We start from the raw sequence: 8520 nt of genomic DNA on the forward strand, positions 1-8520 counted from the left end.
GCGTTGTCAAAATCAGCATCAGCTTTAATGGCCAAGTAACCGCACTCAATGGACAGGCACAATAAAGCTGAACAAAGATAAACAAATAGTAAATAATTTGACTACTATAATAAACATTTGGCTAATGCTTATAGGGATAATGAAATAAATAAATTCTTTGTAAATATAAATCAACAACAATTCTGTTCTAAACAGTAATACAGTAACAATGGAACTGAGAGTATTGTCAACTGAAATTACAAATTTGCCTCAGAGGGCTTTACAATATGTACAAATACGACATCCTCTGACCCTTGACCCTCACATCGGAACAGAAAAAACTCCCCAAAAATCCTTTAACGGGGAGAAAAGAGGAAGAAACTTTAGAGACACGCGCACGTGCACGCTGGAAGAGGGCCCTATATACTACTTGTGTTTGTTTCCATGTGTCCCACCTCTCTCTATTGCTGTGCAGTGTTGTCTCAGTCGGTCGTGGATGCGGATGCGGTCCCCGTGCTGGTTTTGTGTCTTCTGGAGCCTTTGTTGGACCTCAAACGCTTCGCAGCTTCCACCCTCAGTGACATCGCCAAGCACACACCTGAACTTGCCGAGACTGTGGTGGAGAATGGAGCCATTGCACATCTGGCACTGATGATCCTCAACCCAGACGTCAAACTGAAGGTAGGAGAGCTCAAAAAGACTGTCACACTTAAAGAGCTTAACTCAGCTGATGATGTATAAGGGCATAGACGGAAAATAAATAAATCATTAAATAACATCCCTGTGGATCATTCTATGAGATTACACTAACTGATCATTTTTCCTAACTTTGCTTATCCTTACTTAAAACAATGCTTGCCAAATAAGGTAAACATTACCAATACTTGAGACATGCATGCTAAATAATCATGTAACCTATAGGTGCCTTATATTGTTTTTGAGGGCTGTTTTTTAATAGTAAGAATAGAAACGCTTGTCTTTGGTGCTTTTACTTTGGATATATTTGATATTATCATGTCAAATTAGATCACTTACACATAATAGGAATGAACGATTATAGCAGAACCCTTAAATGCATATTTGGGAAAAATGTTCTGTTCAAAAAATGTACTCAAGCTATAGACGTACGTCTAACTATATATATTATTTTTTATTTTATTATTTCTATTGGGCTCAGTGTTATTCTCCATTCTCCATCTATTTGTCTTGTTGCCCTTTCATTCACCTTTTTAATAAACGTCTTGCTCTATGATAATTTAATGTAATGCATTGTGATCCAATTGTGAATGAATTGGGATTTAGAAAGAAATCTTCAAAACATTTCTATTGAAAATGCAGAGATTTAAATATTCTTGTTCATGTCAGGAAACATTCTCCATCACACACTCACATTTTACTATGAGGACAAATTACCATCTTAGTAACTCAACATTTCTGACAAAACATTACATGGTGGAATAGAAAAACTAAATTGTGTGTGCAATACAGATCTTGTATGCAAAACAGCCAGACAGTAGTCAGGTTTCTATCAGCCTTGGAAACCTGAAAAAGTGATGACATTTGAGAACAAAGTGGCATCTTCATTTTTTTTTATTTAAAGAATATTAGCATTAACTGCAGGTAGATTTTTTTTCAATTTAAAAAACAACTACACAGTCAATTTAATTAAATGTAATAAATGTAACCTCCAAGTGTAGCTCAAAAGAACCAGGTATTTAATGAATAACAGTGAGGTTTCAGCCTAGATGCTGGACATGAAGCTTGTGATTGAATTTACAAAATAAAATGCACGAGCTCCGGAAATAATTCAGACATGATTTTGGTCTCCACTCAGAGGCAGGTGTTATCAGCCCTCAGTCAGATCAGTAAGCACTTGGTCAGCCTGGCAGAGATCGTGGTAGAGGCTGAAATCTTCCCTGCAGCGATGGCCTGCCTCAAAGACCCAGATGTGTATGTGAAGAAGAACGTCACCACTCTGATGAAGGAGGTGGTGAAGCACACACCGGAGGTACGGCACTCTCTCACACTTGTGGGCACCAACGGTGCATGTCTGGACACAAAGTAATCTGTGTAGGTCATATTGACTGAACCAGCCCTATCATGCTGTGTGTCTTCCTGTCCGATAGGGGGTGTCCCAGCTGGCCCTGTGTCTGTCCGAGGAGCACAAGCCTCAGATCAAGGCGGCCACAGCCTGGTCCATCGGCCAGATAGGTCATCACACCTCTGAGCACGCTAATGCGGTGGCAACCGCTAAACTCTTGACCAAACTGCTGGAACTCTACATGGCCGCCAGCAGCTCAGAGGACCTGCAGGCCAAAGTAAGAGCTGCAGCTCATGTTTTGCCTCTCAAAAAAGTTTTGGGACAATAACTACAGTAGCCCTGAGAGCTCAACAAACAAAAAATTAAGAAAAGCCATGCAAAAAAAAAAAAAAAAGCAAATAAAAAAAAGAAATGTCACCACAAAAACACAACCAAATATGTATATATATATATGTAATATACTGTATATGCAAGTAGCTCACACTACAACAGAAACTGTCTCCAGGGGATACAACAAATGTGCTTATTGGTGAAATGGTTTTTGATTTATAACGTTATTGAAGTCTCCCATCCTCAGTGGTGTTAGAAAATGAGCTAGAATATAGTTTTATATGGTTGTGGTTTATTTCAACATTGGAATCGAAATAACTTGATAGTATTGCAGATATATAAATAGTATTAGCCTTATACTTTTTATTAGCCTGCCAATACAAATACTCTGATGAAATACACACAATGCATTTTAAAACAGGCTAACCTTATGGTATTTATATCAAATTGTTATGATATACTATACCATGACTTTGTTATGACTTACTAATTTTTTACTTTTTTTGACATACTATACTGTGATACTTTTCGACATGCTATACTATGACTTTTTTGACATACAATACTTGACATACAAAGACATTGTTTTGACTTTTTGATCATGCTATACTTTGACCCTTTTATGAATTTTTTTGACATGCTATACTATGACGTTTTTCAACATGTGTGAATTTTTTATAACTTTTTTCAACATACTATATAGTGAAATCACTTTTTCAGACATACTAAACTATTAATGTTTACCACATACTATACTATAACTTTGATTTGTTTTCTATATCATCTTCTTAAAATCAAATTCCCATAGTCGAAACCGGGCAGCATGGGTGAAAACCAGGAATAGTATGATTTTGATATGACTTTCTTCAACATCCTATACTATGACATTTTTATGACTTTTTCAGTAATAGTAAACTATGAATGTTTACGACGTATTATAAATTCTTGAATTGTTTTCTATATTATCTTCTTAAAATGTGATTCCCATACCAAAAGTCGAGCCCAGGTCACCTGGGTGAATACTAGGAATCTTTACCGCTAGACCATAAGGGACATATTCAAACACTCTTCAAAGGCTTTATCTGACATATGACGTTTTTCAACATTCTATACTATGACTTCTTTTATGATTTTTTCAACATTATCTTTTTTTGACATTTTTTATATGTTATACTATGACCTTTTTATGAGGTAGAAAGAGTGATATAAAATAGACTTACTATACCATGACATTTTCAGGGTTCCCACGCTTGCCTTGAAAAAAAATTCCATGCTACCTCCTGATTTTCCAGGTACCATATTAAGTGATGATCTATAGGCCCCTGAAGCTTTCCGCCCCCATCCGCGCCCCCCTCCCCTCACACACACAACCCCCTAGGACACCTAGTGTGGTAGACCCAGGTTTACCACACAGTTAAAACACAGCTACTTACATTTGAGGATAAACTTGCATAAGAAGTTTCACTGTAGATGTCAAGGCTCCCGTGTTGGCTGGGAAATGCATGTATTTGACCCTTCTATTGAGATCGCGAGTAACGTTTCTCGGTTATTATTCCCGAAGTCCACCAATCCGAAACTATACTTTTAAAGTCCATATCATCAGGTTGCCTGCATCAAATTCCAACATCCAATATACCAGATAGGATGCCAAGAGCATGCTCTACAACATGGGATCATCCATTTATATCTACAGTAAAAGCTGTTCACATGTAAAGGGTTTTTATAAACTCATCTTAATTCTGTGCTCAATAGTTTCATTTTATTACTATTTTACACATCATCCAATAAAATTTTCCAGGACAACTGTTTCAATTTCCATGTAAGTGTTCACTTTTGCTCAGTTTCCATGACTTTTCCAAACCTGGAAAATGAAAAAATAAATTCCATGTTTTCCATGGTTTCCAGGTACCGTGGGAACCCTGATTTTCTAACATACATAATATACTATGAATTTTTGAAGGATATACATTTTTTTTTGTGTGTGCAATATTTTGATAGAGTTAGAGTAAGATTGAAAGAGATAACCGATTGGTCGTTTATCAGGAAATGGTTACATAAGTGAGATTCGAACCTGAGGCCACCATGAACATGATTCATGGTGGCCTCAACATAGACTATGGATTTGTTCCACATGCACTACATTGATGTCTTTTGACATGCTATACTAGTACTTTTTAATGAATTTTTTCAACATGCTATTGTGTGATTTTTTTTATGACGTTTTTCAACATACTATACTATGTCTTTTTTATAACTTTTATCGACATGCTATATAATGACATTTTGTTTCCCTTTTTCAGACATACTAAACTATAAATGTTTACCACATACTATATTATAACTTTTTGATTTGTTTTCTATGTTATCTTCTTAAAATCAAATTCCCATACCGCGAGTCAAAACTGGGCGGTATGGGTGAAAACCAGGAATCCTTACCGCTAGACCATATGGGACTTTTTTCAACATGCTATTGTGTGATTTTTTTGATGACTTTTTTCGACATACTATATTATGATAATATAACTTAAGGATTTATGCATGCACCTTGTAAAATGTCATCAGTTGACACTTATATTGAGGCACAAGTCACTGGTTTCTGTAATGGAAAAGAGCCTTAAGAGCAGTTTTACCAAGCACTAAAAGAGGACGAGGGCATATTTTGAGTCACAGGTCAGCTGGTGTCAAAGATCACTTGGTTAAAAAAAAAGAGAGGATGGGAAATGGTTTATATGACTTTATCATTCATCTTGTTCTTCTCAGAGTAAGAAGGCTCTAAAGAGCATTCTGCAGAAGTGTACTTACCTGCCAGGGCTGGAGCCCTGGCAGGTAAAACCCTAACCCTGGTAGCTTGACTTAGCTTCAAGCTAAGAAAGAAATTTACGGTACAGACTGAAAGGAAAGGTGACATGAAATATATTACTCTGCAATATATTTTCATAATTAACGTTTAAGCACCTAGCTGGAACGGGAACAAGGTATTGTGTGTTTATTCTGTTTTATTGTATTACTGTTTCAACTAGATGCTAATGTTAGCTTAACGGGTATAGCAAAATGACTCAGCTGTAATTTTAAGCTAATACTAGATTTCGGTTTTACATATGCTGTTGATATACATGAGAAAATGTTTGATTAATGCTCCATGTATATTTAAATGTAAGCCACTCAATGTTTAAACTCGTAAACCCTAATCCTAACCCTACGATGCTCCAAGCAATATCCTTGAACATGTTGTCTGTCAGCTGAGCAAAGTGAGTGTATATCTACAATTAGTATCACAACATGAATCAGCAATCTGCATTTTGAAAATGTAAAAAAAGAAAAAAATATATATATATATACACTCTGTCTTCCCTTCCATCAAAGGTGCTGTCTAATGACAGAAATGCTCGATGTATGTTTGTGACCAGCGGGGGGCTTAAAAAACTGCAAGAGATCGAAGCAGAGCCTGGCTCGGCTATACAGACGCACATCAACACTGTCAAAAGCTATTTTTCAGAAGAGATGCTCAGGTGTGTTTCTCTCGCCAATACAAACAAACACGGGAAACCTCACCCGGCCCGGACACGGAAAGGATTGACAGATTGATGCTCTTTCTGGATTCTGTGGGTGGTGGTGCATGGCCGTTCTTAGTTGGTGGAGCGATTTGTCTGGTTAATTCCGATAACGAACGAGACTCCGGCATGCTAACTAGTTACGTGGCCCCGTGCGGTCGGCGTCCAGCTTCTTAGAGGGACAACTGGCGTTCAGCCGCACGAGATTGAGTAATAACAGGTCTGTGATGCCCTTAGATATTCGGGGCTGCACGCGCGCCACACTGAGTGGCTCAGCGTGTCTACCCTTCACCGAGAGGCGTGGGTAACCCGCTGAACCCCACTCCTGATATTAGTCCATTTTTTGGGGAATTATTACTTTAACAGCTCAGGGATGTTAGAGCAACCTTTGTGCACTTTCTGAAGATTCTTTGCACTGTGAGTTCTGTTTTTGAATAAAGGGTTGGAAATTAATGCTTTTTTTTTTTTTTATCCGATTCATCGATTAATCGAACAAATAATCGACAGATTAATCGATTCTTAAAATAATCGTTAGTTGCAGCCCTAATAAGAACCCTTGTTTAAAGAGAAGCTTCCCGGAAGCATGGTGGGACTTTGCTGCAGAAAGTTAGCAGCAACAGAAGACCAGCGGCCTGTCTCTCTCCTGAAAAGGTCTCCCCTCGACAGTGCATAACATTAGACAATAACATTAAACAATAACATTAAACAATCAACACAGTGCAAGAAATAAAAACATATTTAAATTTACAATAGAATATAAAATAAAGTGCACAGACAAACAGATAACAGTACTTTAAACAAGTGCAATGTAAGTGTAATGTGAAAGTGACAAGTGTATTTAAATAGGAAGGGAGGTGCAGGGGAGTGACCGGTAGGAAATTGTCCTTGGGATAACAGAGTCAGTCACCCTCATTGGACTCATCGAAAAAATCTAAAATTATGGGGCACAAAAGATTACCTTAATGAGGGAGACCCTCTTCACAAAACTATTTCAAACATCAGATATCTGTAAGAAAAGAGAAGAAATAAATGAGTTTGATTAAAGGCTCTTGAGTGAACACCGTCTCACCTGATGGACTGTAATCCCCCCCAAAAATCCTTGATAAACCATAATCTAAGACGTTAACGTTACAAATAGAGCACATGCTGTTGTAGTCATCTGTATGAACTTGAAATACAGCAAACAACTCGGCACAACTAGAAATGCCTAATTATTACGTGAAGAAAATCCTTGATAAACCATAATCTAAGACGTTAACGTTACTTTAAACTACTAACACTTGGTGCACATTGTCACTTAAGCGGTACTTAGCTAACGGGCTAACTGTAGCCAGTGGAAAATCAATAGAGCACATGCAGTTGTAGACATCTGTATAAACTTGAAATACAGCAAACAACTCGGCACAACTAGAAATGCATAATTATTACGTGAAAAAAATCCTTGATAAACCATAATCTAAGACAACACTTGGTGCACATGGTCAATTAAGCAGTATTTAGCTAATGAGCTTTATGAAACCACCTTCGATAAACATTTCTAGTCTTATATAACTGTAGTTAGACCTAACGTTATTTCTTACCTTATTCTCCACTTGCGAAAGTACCAAAAGAAATTTAAATAGCGAAAAAGTCGAGGTAGTTGAAGTAAAAACCGCTGTTCTCTCTGTGGTGCCAGTGGATGGAGGGAAAAAACAGCGCAGCAGCAAATTCAATTCCTATTGGTCTACTTGTTGCTGGGTAAAATATCGCGGACCTAGTGATGCCCCTCCTCTCTAGCTCCTTCTGCTGACATGGATCGTGGTTATCTGGGTCGTTTTCCATGCCTACTACTCATTATATGAATAATTTCTGTCATATTCATTGAATGTGCTGTAACTGTTACGTTGTTCATTCTGTACACATGACATCTTCTGTCCATCTGGGGAGAGGGATCCTCCTCTGTTGCTCTCCTGGAGGTTTCTTCACTTTTTTCCCTGTGAAAGGGTTTTTACTATTTACTTTATTTGAGGGAGTTTTTACTGATCCGATGTGAGGTCCCGGGACAGGGATGTCGTATGTGTACAGATTGTAAAGCCCTCCGAGACAAATTTGTATTTGTGATTTTGGGCTATACAAAATAAACTGAATTGAATTGAATGATTACCAATGAGCCAATTTGGAATTTGGATGATGCTGAAAAAACAATGACTATTGCACAATAAAAAATTAAGAGTGGGTTAACATTTATAAATTCCAATGTACATTAAAATAATTGATATTCATTGTGTTACATTGAACTGGAATAGGCCTTTATCTACTGTTCAGAATATTGAAAATGACAGTGCTATGAAAAACCATTTGATTTCCACATTCCGGAAATTGTGCAAGTAATAAATAGAGGGTGAGTTTGGCCCGTATCATGGAGGGGCCCGGCTGCTCCAGTTTATGCCCACATGGGCACCTTCAGGCCGGTTAAAGTGGCTGGGTTTGCCCTAATGATGGAGGCCCAGTGCTGCTATAGTGCATGCCGTCTTGGGCATCACCAGGGCGGTTAAAGAGGGGGAGTTTGGCCCTAACGATGTAGGCCTGGTGCTGCTGCAGTGCATGCTGTATTGGGCATGCGTAATCCAGCCAAAGACT

General features: G+C 37.9%; 1 pseudogene across 1 annotated transcript in view; it reads left to right on the top strand.

Annotated features, from left to right (window-relative positions):
* Positions 1 to 5188, top strand: part of LOC306705259 — a 5383-nt pseudogene extending 195 nt beyond the window's left edge. Inside the window, exons 2-5 of the transcript in view lie at positions 455 to 660; positions 1814 to 2040; positions 2073 to 2297; positions 5111 to 5188. The product of the transcript in view is annotated as an uncharacterized misc_RNA (transcript). The remainder of the gene's footprint in view (positions 1 to 454; positions 661 to 1813; positions 2041 to 2072; positions 2298 to 5110) is intronic.
* Positions 5189 to 8520: the final 3332 nt, after the last annotated feature.

The sequence above is a fragment of the Pholis gunnellus genome (genome assembly GCF_910591455.1).
Source record: "Pholis gunnellus genome assembly, chromosome: 13".
Classification (NCBI taxonomy): Eukaryota; Metazoa; Chordata; class Actinopteri; order Perciformes; family Pholidae; genus Pholis; species Pholis gunnellus.